At 42.1% G+C, this 13,653-nt stretch overlaps 1 protein-coding gene and 1 long non-coding RNA gene across 4 annotated transcripts in view; one reads left to right on the top strand and one right to left on the bottom strand.

The window, feature by feature from the left end:
* znf711 (zinc finger protein 711) overlaps positions 1–3,484 on the bottom strand; it is a 78,366-nt gene extending 74,882 nt beyond the window's left edge. The window contains exon 1 of one of the 3 annotated variants that reach the window (XM_070883034.1): positions 2,849–3,484. The gene's annotated coding sequence lies outside the window, so the exon portion shown is untranslated. The remainder of the gene's footprint in view (positions 1–2,848) is intronic. The other 2 variants (XM_070883032.1, XM_070883030.1) reach the window with 2 other exon arrangements.
* Positions 2,292–12,691, top strand: LOC139265731 (uncharacterized). The gene is made up of 3 exons (XR_011593608.1): positions 2,292–4,081; positions 11,478–11,723; positions 11,858–12,691. It is a non-coding gene; the product is annotated as an uncharacterized lncRNA (long non-coding RNA).
* Positions 12,692–13,653: the final 962 nt, after the last annotated feature.

Here is a 13,653-nt window from a genome sequence, read left to right as displayed (position 1 = left end):
TCCACCATCAACCCTTTAAGTATCACTCACCAATCTAATCTAGCCAATTCACGCCTCATACCATCAAAGTTACCTTTCCTTAAGTTCAGGACCCTAGTTTCTGAATTAACTTTGTCACTCTCCATCTTAATAAGGAATTCTACCATATTATGGTCACTCTTCCCCAAGGGGCCTCGCACAACAAGATTGCTAATTAGTCCCTTCTCATTACACATCACCCAGTCTAGGATGGCCAGCTCTCTGGTTGGTTCCTCGACATATTGGTCAGGAAAACCATCCCTAGTACACTTCAGGAAATCCTCCTCCACCGCATTGCTACCAGTTAGGTTAGTCCAATCAACATGTAGATTAAAGTCACCCATGATTACTGCTGTACCTTTATTGCACGCATCCCTTATTTCTTGTTTGATGCTGCCCCAACCTCACGACTACTATTTGGTGGCCTGTACACAACTCCCACTAGCGTTTTCTGCCCTTTGGTATTCTGTAGCTCCACCTATACCGATTCCACCTCATCCAAGCTAATGTCCTTCCTTACAATTGCATTAATTTCCTCTTTAACCAGCAATGCCACCCCGTCTCCTTTTCCTTTCTGTCTGTCCTTCCTAAATGCTGAATACCACTGGATGTTGAGTTCCCAGCCTTGGTCACCCTGGAGCCATATCTCCGTGATGCCAATCACACTGTTAACTGCTATCTGCGCAGTTAATTCATCCATCTTATTCCGAATACTCCTCGCATTGAGGCACAGAGCCTTCAGGCTTGTCTTTTTAAACACAATTTGACCCTTTAGAATTTTGCTGTATAGTGGCCCCTTTTTTTTGCCTTGGGTTTCTATGCCCTCCACTTTTACTATTCTCCTTTCTAGCTTTTGCTTCTGTCTCCATTTTATTTCCCTCCGTCTCCATGCATAGGTTCCCATCCTCCTGCCATATTAGTTTAACTCCTCCCGAACAGCAATAGCAAACACTCCCCCTAGGGCATTTGTTCCGGTCCTGCCTAGGTGCAGACCGTCCGGTTTGTACTGGTCCCACCTCCCTCAGAACCGGTTCCAAAGTCCCATGAATTTGAATCCCTCCCTTCTGCACCACTACTCAAGCCACGTATTCATCTGAGCTATCCTGCGATTCCTACTCTGACTAGCACGTGGCACTGGTAGCAATCCTGAGATTACTACCTTTGAGATCCTGCTTTTTAATTTAACTCCTAGCTCCCTGAATTCATCTCGTAGGACCTCATCCAGTTTTTTACCTATATCATTGGTACCTATATGTACCACGACAACTGGCTGTTCACCCTCCCTTTTTAGAATATCCTTGACCCTTGCACCAGGGAGACAATTTTTCTCCATTTAAATTATAATTTGCTTTTCTATTATTTCTGCCAAAGTGGATAACGTCACATTTTCCCACATTATACTCCATTTGCCAAATTTTTGCCCACTCACTTAGCCTGTTGATATCCCTTTGCAGATTGACTGTTCGGTCAGGCATTTTCTAGTGTTGATGGCTCGCTTGCTTATTTAAACTCTTGCTCTGTGAAAAGTTACCACAAAGAGGACAGAGGAATATGATGGGCTCCACTGACCTCACAAAAAGAAATGCTCATTGAACATGATCACAAGGAGGCATTCATTATAGCATTTCTACAATTGTTCCCAACTCGGGGACATATTTTTTTTGAAGTATAACCAACTAAGACTTGCTGCATTCTAGCAAACTAAACACAAACTCCATCGGGACTGCATTAAAACAAACAGCTCTGATCACATAAATCCAACAACACCCACTGGCTCCTGATGGGCATGTCCATGAGAGTGACTTTCATGCTGCTGGCAGAGTGCAATGAATTCCACAAAATATCATTCTTAAGTGCTCGTTCACAATAAGATTATTCTGAATAGGGTCTTATATTTTATAATGCAAATGTTTAATATGAAAGGGTAACCACTTCTTGAAATCATTTTCCCACAGGTATCTTCTCTTCGGAGAAATAACACAAACAGATTACAGGTACAGGAAGTCACACGCGATCACGTTAGAAGTGGGCAAAACGTCACTTTTGTCACCCCGACACAAAAGGTGGAGATAAAAAGGGGGCGGGGCAAATTTAAGATAAAACCGCTTTTGGTATTAATAAATAATATGTACGGTAATTTCACATTGTGGTTAATATTTTACTGCAATTTCACATCACATTTTAATCGAAAGACGCGCATTTAAACCATTATTTTTTTTAAAATCATCATTTATTAAGTGGTCAGTTCTTCCAGATGAATCAGGATACAATAAAATCGCACGAATTGCAATGGGCGGCTGTTATTACTGATATCTCACTCAGTGAAAACCAACTGCCCATCCAAAATTATAACCCGACAACTGAGCGGGTAATGTATGCGTGTCACTATTATGGTTCCGAACAGTGGACGTTTGTTGCAAATCTCTTGGATGAATGTGCGCGCACACACACACACCATTTTCCATCTGCAGCAATGCCGCGGCCCTGGTGGAAGAGCAGGACGACGCTTCCGTTGCAGTGAAGTTTAGACACGGGAAAGGAAGGTTGATCATGGCCGCTTCCCCCCCTTCCCTTCCCTTCCCCTCCCCCCCGGAGTCAGACACCAATCGCCCGCCCAGCCCAACCGCCGACATCTTGTTTCTCCGCCATATTACGCTCCCTGTCCCCAGCGCTTGTTCTGGCCGTTACGGGGCATATTGTCTCAACACACCAAGCCGCCGGGGCCCGAGCTCGGCCTGAGCCCCCCACCACCCCCTCCTTCCACGGTACTTTACATTATTTATTTATTTTAATTTCATTAAACCGGGCCGCGTACAACAATCGAACTCACTCCAGTCTCTCTCTCAGGCCGCCACCGCCTTCTCCACAGCCGGGAGTCCGGGCCGAAGCGACGAGGATTCTCCCCCTTCTCTCTCTCGCTCGCTCTCTTCCCCGTCGGTCCGTTGAGATTTCAGGCCTTGTGTCGGGGTTTGGGCCAAGGGCCAAGGCCGCGGCCTAATTGCGGCCTAACTCAGCCCTCCCCTTCAATCACCTCAGCGCCGGGCCCTCGGCTGCGCCCTTCGGATTCCGAACCCCCGCCGCCTCCTCCTCCTCCGCCCTGCAGGCGATGGGCGGGAGGGCCCCGTTCGCTGTCAGCCGTTGGACTTGCCTGTTGTGCACAGCCTGTCGTCTGCCTCCGATCGCCCGGCCGCTCCCCCCCGCCGTGTGATGCCAGGGCCGAGCGCTCCCCGGATCCAGGCCCCGCCAATTAGGCTTCGATCTGGCGGCGGCTGCGGGCTGAGCGCGCGCGCCCGCCCGCACCGGCTTTTCGGGGTTACGTCAGAGCAAGACAGCTGAGGAGCTGCAGCCCGAGCCGCAGGGTAGAGCGCAGGCAGGGCAGGGCAACTGCCGGAAAACACCGACACCGGGCAAGATCTGCAGCAAACGCAACAAAATAACGCAATATATATATATAAAAAGGCAAAAAGTGTGCTCCCAACCGAAGAAAGAGCCACACAGTGTCTTTATTTCAATATATACGCTATATTCCGGGGGTCAAAACTACTACAAGGCCCGCCAAAACTGCCTCTCACGGACAACATTTTGTACTTATTGCCTTCTTTTGATTCGTGTCGCATTAAATAAAAAAAAACAGTTCCTTCAAGTCTAAATGGGCACATCGGTGAACAAGAGAAATTGGAAGGTGACGAAGATGGGATTTGTAAGCTTCGTCACTCCTTAACATTTCTGCAATATTGACATGACAGAATAGTAATATAGGGAAGAATCAACTACTTTTCATCAAAACATAAACTGTAACACACTACCCAAGACAAAGATTGTATGTTGGAAATAAGACCAGAAATAATCAATATTGCAAATTTAGGTGAACACCCACAAAATACCACTACAGCCCTCATTTCATTATCAGAACACTGGCCCTCACTAAAACTACAGATCAGACCCTCTTTACTGGAGGTATGGAAAAAAGAAACGACAGGACTAAAAAAAACTCTTCTCATTTTAAAACGTGTTTGCTTTAAGTTTATATGCAACCATAAATGGGAGGAAATAACTGACAAAAGTAAGTATTTTTGTTTAAGATTTCACTTGGTATGAGCTCTTTTATTTCTGTCATTGTTTATATAAGGATTAAAAAAAAAGTTTTATTCACAAGAATACACCATTTCATTTTTGGTACATTTGTTGCAACATTTCATCCATTTGTCAGAAGAGAGGCACCCAAGAGAGGGGTTGGGATGTGGACAAGCCCCTCAATTCAAATACAAACATTCTGGCCGGAATTTTGTCTACCTCGACGGGTCCAGTGTGGGCACTGTTCGTGGTGGGTCGCGACCCCGCTGCTGGTTCCATCCCGCTGTTGAAAATTAACTTGTCTTAATGGAGCCTATTAAGCTCAGCCAGCACGTTACCCGGCCCAGTTATATGGAGTGGGTCTGGTGACATCATTCATGGCGTGTTTTCAGCCAGGATCTTTAAAGGTTCCATGGCCACCTTAGATTTGAAGTTTAATTTAACGTAATGCTGTCAGTGCACTACAGAATTGTAGTGCTGCAAACACTGACAGATAGCACAGAGGCAGAGGGCTACACCCAGGTTCTTTGATGACTCCCTCCATATGCTTATGGAGGGAGTCAGAGCAATCAGGGCAGTCCTCTTCCCTTCCGATGGGCGGAAGAGACCTCCCCAGGAGACCAAGATACAGATTGCAGAGGAGGTCACAAGCAGGGAATATGATCAGGAGGACATGGTGCAGTGCCACAAACATTTCGATTATCTCATTACATCAGGAAACGTTAGTACAAAGCTACACTCGACTTCATTCTGCTGTGCCTCTCATTACATCCCCATAACTCTGCCTTCCCTTCCCAATTCCTGCACATCCTTACACCAGTCCTGCTACAACTGTACAGGGTATTGATGAGGTCACACCTGGACTACTGTGTACAGTTTTGGTCTCCGTATTTAAGGAAGGATATACTTGCATTGGAGACTGTTTAGAGAAGGTTCACTAGTATGATTCCGGAGATGAGTGGGTTTACTTATGAGGATAGGTTGAGTAGGTTAGGCCTATGCACATTGGAGTTCAGAAGAATGGGAGGTGATCTTATCGAAACTTATAAGATAATGAGGGGGCTCGACAAGGTGGATGCAGAGAGGATATTTCCACTCTTAGGGGAAACTAAAACTAGGGGACATAATGTCAGAATAAGGGGCTGCCCATTTAAAACTGAGATGAGGAATTTCTTCTCAAATCTATGTAATTATCTGCCCAGAGAGCTGTGGAGGCTGGGTCATTGAATATATTTAAGGCGGAGATGGACAATTTTTTGAGCGATAAGGGAATAAAGAGTAATGGGGAGCGGGTAGGGAAGTGGAGCTGAGTCCATGATCAGATCAGCCATGATCTTATTAAATGGTGGAGCAGGCTCGAGGGGCCAGGTAGCCTACTGATCCTATTTCTTATGTTCTTATGTTCATACCTCACACATCCACGTTCTCTACCCGCTGTCAAAAATAATAACTTTCCCACCTGACCCACCACCAATCGTGCCCGCTACCACCCTGGAAAATTCCGGCCTCTTGTGTTTTATTCAAATATATTTTCCACAGGTAGCTTTTTTAGAATGTAACCAGTTATTTAAAGTCTGGTCCCAGTGTGAAGTTTATTATTAGCTTGGAAATTTTTGAATAATTGAGTATGTTTGGAGTCTTTGAAATAATTCTCTCCGGAATCCTCAAAAAGTGCGTTTGAAATTGGACAGCTTCTTAGATGGCGAGAAAAGAAAAAAAGACAACCACTATGTAAGAAAAAATATCAATAACCTAGTTTAGCACAGCAGTTGCAAACTATTATGTATTTTCTACTAAAACAAGGAGGTAGCTCAACTTAATAATTACTGTAAAAATATATGCTGTGGTACTACTACTACTAATTGTTTTCTAGTACTGTTTAATAAATTTGTTTGGCAGTTACAGCCTATGACAAGGTGTAGTATATTACTATTCTGCTGCCTTACGAAGATAAGGATCTCGTTAAAGCATACAACAGAACTAGTACTGAAATAATGTAAAAAGGTTCTCTATTCATTATACAGGCATGCTACAAATTTTATTTAGATAGCGGGACAAATGAAACCATACCTGGAACATAGATAGCTAGGGCTCACTTATGAGAGTAGTCTGAAATACAGAAGCCAAAAATATTTAGAACAAAAAAAAGGTTAAAGAATCCTCTAAATTTAATAGGCCAAATTCATTGGTTCCTGTCTCATCCTTCAACCAATCTGATTGGTTGATACTGACAATCTCCAATCCCAGTAAAAACAACTTTTGTCTTGTGAAACTCACCAAACAGACACAAAGGTTGAACTCCTGACTGTCAGCTTAAAACAGCAATGGTTAGCATATAAGAACATAAGAAATAGGAGCAGGAGTAGGCCATTCAACCCCTCAAGCCTGTTCTGCCATTCAATCAAATCGTGGCTGACTTCAACTCCACCTTCCTGCACTATCCCCATATTCCTTGATGCCCTTAATATCTAAAAAAAATCTATCGATCTCTGTCTTGAATATACTCAAAGATTGAGCCTCCACAGCCCCTTGGGGTAGAAAATTCCAAAGATTCACCACCCTCTGAGTGAAGAAGTTTCTCCTCATCTCAGTCCTAAATGGCCGACCCCTTATTCTGAGACTGTGACCCCTGGTTCTAGACTCCTCAGCCAGAGGAAACATTCTCCCCGAATCTACCCTGTCAAACCCTGTAAGAATTTTGGATGTTTCAATGAAATCACCTCTTATTCTTCTAAACTCTAGAGAAGATAGGCCTAGTCTACTCAATCTCTTCTCATAGGACAATCCCCTTCAGCCCAGAAATCAGTCTGGTGAACCTTCGTTGCACTCCCTCAATGGCAAGTATATCCTTCCTTAGGTAAGGAGAGCAAAACTGTACACAATACTCCAGGTGTGGTCTCACCAGGGCCCTATATAATTGCAGTAAGACTCTTTACTCTTATACTCAAATCCTCTTGTAATAAAGGTCAACATACCATTTGCTTTCTTAATTGCTTGCTGTACCTGCATGTTAACTTTCAGTGATTCATGTACAAGGACACCCAGGTCCCTCTGAACACCCAGGTCCCTCTGAACACACAACATTTCCCAATCTCTCACCATTTAAAAAATATTCTGCTTTTCTATTTTTCCTACCAAAGTGGATAACTTCACATTTCTCCACATTCCATTTGCCATGTTCTTGCTCACTCACTTAGTCTGTCTATATTTCCTTGAAGTCTTTTTGCATCTTCCTCACAACTTAGATTCCCACCTAGTTTTATATCATCAGCAAACTTGGATATATTACATTTGGTCCCCTCATCCAAATCATTGATATATATTGTGAATAGCTGGGGTTCAAGCACCTTGCGGCACCCCAACCCGAAAATGACCCGTTTATTCCTACTCTGTTTTCTGTCTGTTAACCAATCCATGCTAGTATATTATCCCCAATCCCATGAGCCCTAATTTTGTTCAATAACCTCTTGTGTGGCACCTTATTGAATGCCTTCTGAAAATCCAAATACACCACATCCACTGGTCCCCCCTTATCTATTCTGCTTGTTGCTACCTCAAAAAATTGTATCAGATTTGTCAAACGTGATTTCCTTTTCATAAATCCATGTTGATTGTGCTCAATCCTATTATTGTTTTCTAAGTGCCCTGTTACCACGTGCTTAATAATAGATTCTGGCATTTACCCTAATACTGATGTCAGGCTAATTGGTCTTTAGTTCCCCATTTTCTCTCCCTCTGTCTTAAATAGAGGGGTTAGATTAGTTACCTTCCAATCTGCGGGATCCGTTCTAAAATCTATGAAATTTTGGAAGATGACAACCAATCCATCCACTATCTCTATAGCCACTTGTTTCAAAACCCTAGGATCAGGTCCAGGGGATTTATCGGCAATCAGTCCCATTAATTTTTGCAGTTTACTAATACTAATTTTTTACATGTCTTCTTTCATGAAGATAGACACAAAGTATTTGTTTAATTTCTCTGCCATTTCCTTATTCCCCATTATAATTTCTCCTGTCTCAACCTGAAGGGGACCCACATTTACTTTTGCTAATCGTTTCCTTTTTACATACCTACATATATCTCTCACTAGTTTACTCTCATTCTATTTTCCCTTTCTTTATCAATTTCTTGGTTCCCCTTTGCTAAATTCTAAAATCCTCCCAATCCTCAGGCTTACTGCTCTTTTTGACAACATTCTAAGCCTCTTCCTTTGATCTAATACTATCTTTAACTTCTCTTCGCCACAGTTGGACCACTTTTCCTGTGGGATTTTTGTGCCCGAAAGGAATGTATGTTTGTTGTAAATTATGTATTAATTCTTTAAATTGTAGCTATTGCTTGTCTACCGTTTTAATGTAGTTTCCCAATCTACCTTAGCCAACTCGCTCCTCATACCTACATAGTTTCCTTTGTTTAGATTTGAGACCCTAGTTTCGGATTTAACTAAATCACTTTCAAACTTAATATAAAAGTCTATCATATTATGGTCACTCTTTCCTTAGGACGCCTTTACTATAAGGTTATAAATAAACCCTTTCTCATTGCACAGTACTAGATCTAAAATAGCCTGTTCTCTAGTTGGTTCCCCAACATCGAGAACACCACCTTATATTCCATGAATTCGTCATCCACACTATTACTGCAAATTTGGTTCGCTCAGTCAATATGTAGATTAAAGTCCCCCATGATTATTATATTACCTTTGTTACATGCCGTTCTAATTTCCTGATTTATACTGTGCACTACTGTTTGGGGGCCTATAAACAACTCCCACCAATGTTTTCTGCCCCTTGCTGTTTCTTATTTCCACCCAATCTGATTCTACATCTTGATTTTCCGAGCTAAGATCCTTTCTCTTTACTGCCTTTATACCATCCTTTATTATCAGGGCTACTCCTTTTCCATTTTGCCTATCTCTTCTAAAAGTTATGTATCCTGCAATATTTAGTTCCCAACCATGGTCACTTTGCAATCAAATCTCCGTAATGACTATTAGATCAAACCTATTCATTTCTATCTGTGCTATTAATTCATCTACAACTCTAATAAATATAAATGTTCTGATTTTCAAATTTTATAAAAGCCCCTTCATTACATCAAATACAATAAAACTGTATTTTTTTGTAAAATAATTTTAAAGATTTTAATCCAGCTCAATATTTACATAAACTAATTTTAAGTGTTTGTGCATCATTTTTTATTTTACATTTTTAATTTAGGATTTATAATAGCCCTTATGCTGGTGAAAGCAGGCCCTATGCCTGCTTTTACCAGCCGTAAGAGTCTTGTGGGCAATTGCTAGGCAGTTGTTGGACAAATAGCCCAACTCAGCGCCAGCTAAAGTGATTTTCTAGTCGGTTCGTATGATCTGTCAAAGTGTTCCTTGACAGATCGCAAGTTGTGGAATTTTGCGCATGTGGAAACCCGGAACTTGCAGGGCCTTTCAGAAGGATTACAATGGCGTATGCTAAGCATACGCCGTCAAAGACACCATAAATTCTGGCACATAAAATTCTTAGAGGGCTTGACAGGGTAGATGCTGAGAGGCTGTTTCCCCTGGCTGAAGAGTCTAGAACGAGTGGTCATAGTCTCAGGATAAGGGGTCAGCCTTTTAGGACTGAGATGAGGAGAAATTTCTTTACTCAGAGGGTTGTGAATCTTTGGAATTCTCTACCCCAGAGGGCTGTGGATGCTCAGCCATTGAGTATATTCAAGGCAGCGATTGATAAATTTTTGGGAACTAAGGGAATCAAGGAATATGGGGATAGTGCAGGAAAGTGAAGTTGAGGTAGAAGATCAGCCATGATCTTATTGAATGGCAGAGCCGGCTTGGCCTACTCCTGCTCTCATTTCTTACTTTCTTATATTTTTATGTATATTTATTAAAAGTAATTTGTATGTTATTTAAATCTCTTGGACCTTAAAATATATTGTCTGTTTGTAGAACAGAGGGTTGTCAGCAATGATTTTGGTAACAGACAAATGGTAGATTCTTGCAATTGAATCACAATTTAATGGAAGTATTAAGCTATGACAACTGAAGTGATACTGTTTTATTGGAATGTTACATGGAATATTTACCCTGTATATGCTGCAAGAATAGGTTAATATACTGGACATTCATGCAGCGTTAACCGATTACAGTTGTACCAGCACTGAAATAAATTTGTGTCAGTGAAGCGATGCTCAAGCCAGCTGTATGTGGGCATCTTAGCAATTCATTTTCTAGGGTCACAGATTAAAATTGGCCAGTAGAAGAAACCAGATGGAAATCACCATCCATGGCACTGTACCTTAGCAAATTTGTCTGCCCTCAGCATAGTAGGGCTAAGAGGAAAAACAAAGAGGGGGAAAATGTAAATGAAATCCAAGCAAACCAAAAACCCATATCTTGACTATATTACACACTGATAAATGAGAAACATCTTCAAGGTCACACATACAAGACTGGTAATCTCACAAACCAAACAGCAAGCAGTAATGAAATGTGATTCTGATTCCAAACAGGTGGGACAGCTAAGTTGTGGAAATAAATCTCCGTTGACTTTCAATTTATTACTGCAATTTTTCTGAAACGAATTGAATGGCAATACATAAGGTTATGTGGAGATCTGTGGTATCAGCCAAAAGCCAAGCCAAGTAATAAAAAGCTTGTTTAGATAGCAGGTGCATAACACTATAGGTGAATACTGCAGGGGATCTAGTGCGTCTATTCTCGTGTAAATATGAACATTTTATCTTCTCTGTTGATGAATTTTCTAACTAAGGAGAAATGTTTCAAATCTACAGTGCCAAATCTGTCTTAATTTCTAAAATTGTAATACCTATATGTTTAGTTGTCTCTTTTAAAGGATTCACTCAACATGGTAGGAATTATCAATTAACGATATAACAGATAAGTGGAACTTGATAAAATAAATGTTTTGTTTCCAGCCCAGAGTATATTTCTTTTGCTGCTGCCATATTTTCCATGCTTTCAAGAGAAAAAAATGTCAATCTATTTTGGTAATTTAAAACAACTGAATATAAAATCCTACCCTGGTATCAACACATACAATAGATGGCAAAATGTACAATACAAAACGTAATTTAAGTACAAAGTGCATAACCACTAACATAGTAACTTCAATACAAAGATATATGGGTTTAGTAGTATTTAATAAGCCTGTAGGTGGCTAGGGCTGTGCCATTTCTAAGTTGAAAAAACCTTTACATTGGCCAGACTTCTGCTCTCAGTTGAGAAGAACAGAAAAGCCCAGTAGTCTTACATCGCCTTGGAGCCAAACTGTGAAAAGATGACAAAGTTTTCTAGAATGTTAGAGAAACTTAGAATCTGATTTGGTCCATTAGAATCATGTTTGCTATAAATTGCTATACAATAGGGAGCCGAACTTGATCAACTTACCACCAATGCCGCCGACATTCCTCTGCTTGAACTGCCCAGTGCCACTTTCGATGTGGCCTGGAGCGAGCGGGAGCAGAGAGCCGCTGGGAAGCACCCGCCGACGTCAGCAGACAGCCGATGCACGCAAGTGACCTCACGCCCGCCGAAATGCCAGATTGGTGCAGGCTGGAGTTGGGGCAGGACGGCGGTGGACCGCTGAATGGAGGCTGCTCTGCCCTCAATGGTAAGTGTCAAGATCCTGTAAAAAAGGTAAGTGGAATGTTTTAAAATTATTTCTTGACAGGTACTTACTTGGATGGCGTCCCCTGAAGGTTCTCAGATGTTTCTTTTTTTTTTGTTCATGATTTTTATTTTTAGTTCTTCAACCCTCCGTGGGGCCGACTCCAGCCTCGGCGGCACTTGGGCGGCAAGCACCTCTGCCGCCGAGAATGAGACCTCACGCCCGCTGCCGCCCAGATTGCCAGCGTACGTCATTGATTTGCCGCCCGCCGACCTTCGAGGGACCTCGGTGATGAAAACCTGCCGAAAGTAATGTCCGGTACATCGGCGGCACTTGGGCAGGTGGAGGCCTTGACCAAATTCGACCCCTAGGTGTTGATAGCAATCATGAGGCCATGAATCCTTAGCCAAGATTACTCTATGTTCCACAATGGAGAAGGATATATGAAGGACTCGTGAAAATATTAATATTAAACAATTTTGGGGTTCACTTTTGGAAACATTTAGATGTGGGTTCAGTTTTTATAACTGATTTCTCAATAATGAAACAGTGATGTATATAAGTTTATTAAATTTAGAAATCTGTTTTGTCACAAGGAGAATAAACCACTATTTAAAGTGTGTGTAAAACTACTTAAAGTAAAACATTTTAATCTTGTGTAACTACATTCCATAGTATGTTATTGACACAATTGGGAAATGTTATCAGGAATCTTCCATGGAACTGTGAGTAATCCAAGAAGTACTTTTTTATCATTTAGCCAGGTCTGCAAACTTATAGCAGAGTAGTTTTTCACAGAAATCAGACATAATGATCCGTAATACTCACATTTGCATGAAAATGACACATCAACCCCAAGAATTCAGAATATCCAGTTCTTCAAGGACATGGGCATAATTGTTTCTCTTCCAAATGTTAAATGTGCATGCAATGTCATTGTTCCTGTTCATAATAAAATACCATTCCTGTGATGTGTAGCACTCATAATCTTCTCATTCTGAACAGATATTCATTCTGAACTTCAAAAATAAACTACTGCTACTGGAGGAGAGATGGATATCTGGTCAGGAAACTATAGTCCAGTTAGCCTAACATTTGTCGTTGGGAAAATACTGGAGTCCATTATTCATCATATCATCAATCTTAGGCAGTCCCTTGGAATCGAGGAAGACTTGCTTCCACTTTAAACATGAGTTCTTAGGTGGCTGTACAGTCCAATACGAGAGCCACAGTCTCTGTCACAGGTGGGACAGATAGTCGTGAAGCAGTAGCAGGAAATTTGGGAAACCATAATACAGGTTGAACCTCCCTGATCCGGAATTCTCAGGACCTGGCCTGTTCCAAAAGAGGGATAGTTAAGGGGAGGTCACGTGTTTTCAGTGTCTGTGTGCGCAAATTGGCTGGAACAACTGTCAATCAGTCAGTCTCAGCTCACATTGGAGACCAAACTATTCTAGAGTTTGGAGTTAGGATATTCTCGAAATCTATTGAATGGTTAGCTGATCCAAAATATTTAAAAGAGAAGTACTTTGAAAACATTTTCTGAACAATTTATTTTGGAATTTCCATCAGTGTGGTGTCGGAGTGCTGTCAGGCTCTGAGGTGTCGTTGGGCCCTGGGGTGTCGGAATGTTGGAGGGCCGTCAGGCCCCGAGATGTTGGAGGGCCGTCAAACCCCGAGGTGTTGGAGGGCCATCGGGCCCCGAGGTGTTGGAGGCCTGTCAGGCCCTAAGGTGCTGGAGGGCCATTGGGCCCAAGGATGTTGGAGGGCCGTCGGGCTCCGAGGTGTCGGCGGGCCTTCGGCCCTGAAGTTGTCGGCTCCGACGTTGGATAAGTTTGGTTAAATTTATTTTGCATTGATACGTAAATTTATTTTTCATTGATATTTTTCACTGGCCGCATTGTGCACATGCAGCATCCGGCGGCCGGGAATG

The sequence above is a fragment of the Pristiophorus japonicus genome, chromosome 6 (assembly GCF_044704955.1).
Source record: "Pristiophorus japonicus isolate sPriJap1 chromosome 6, sPriJap1.hap1, whole genome shotgun sequence".
Taxonomy (NCBI): Eukaryota; Metazoa; Chordata; class Chondrichthyes; family Pristiophoridae; genus Pristiophorus; species Pristiophorus japonicus.
Note: the sequence above shows the minus strand (reverse complement) of the source record. Positions and strands in the feature narration are given on the sequence as shown.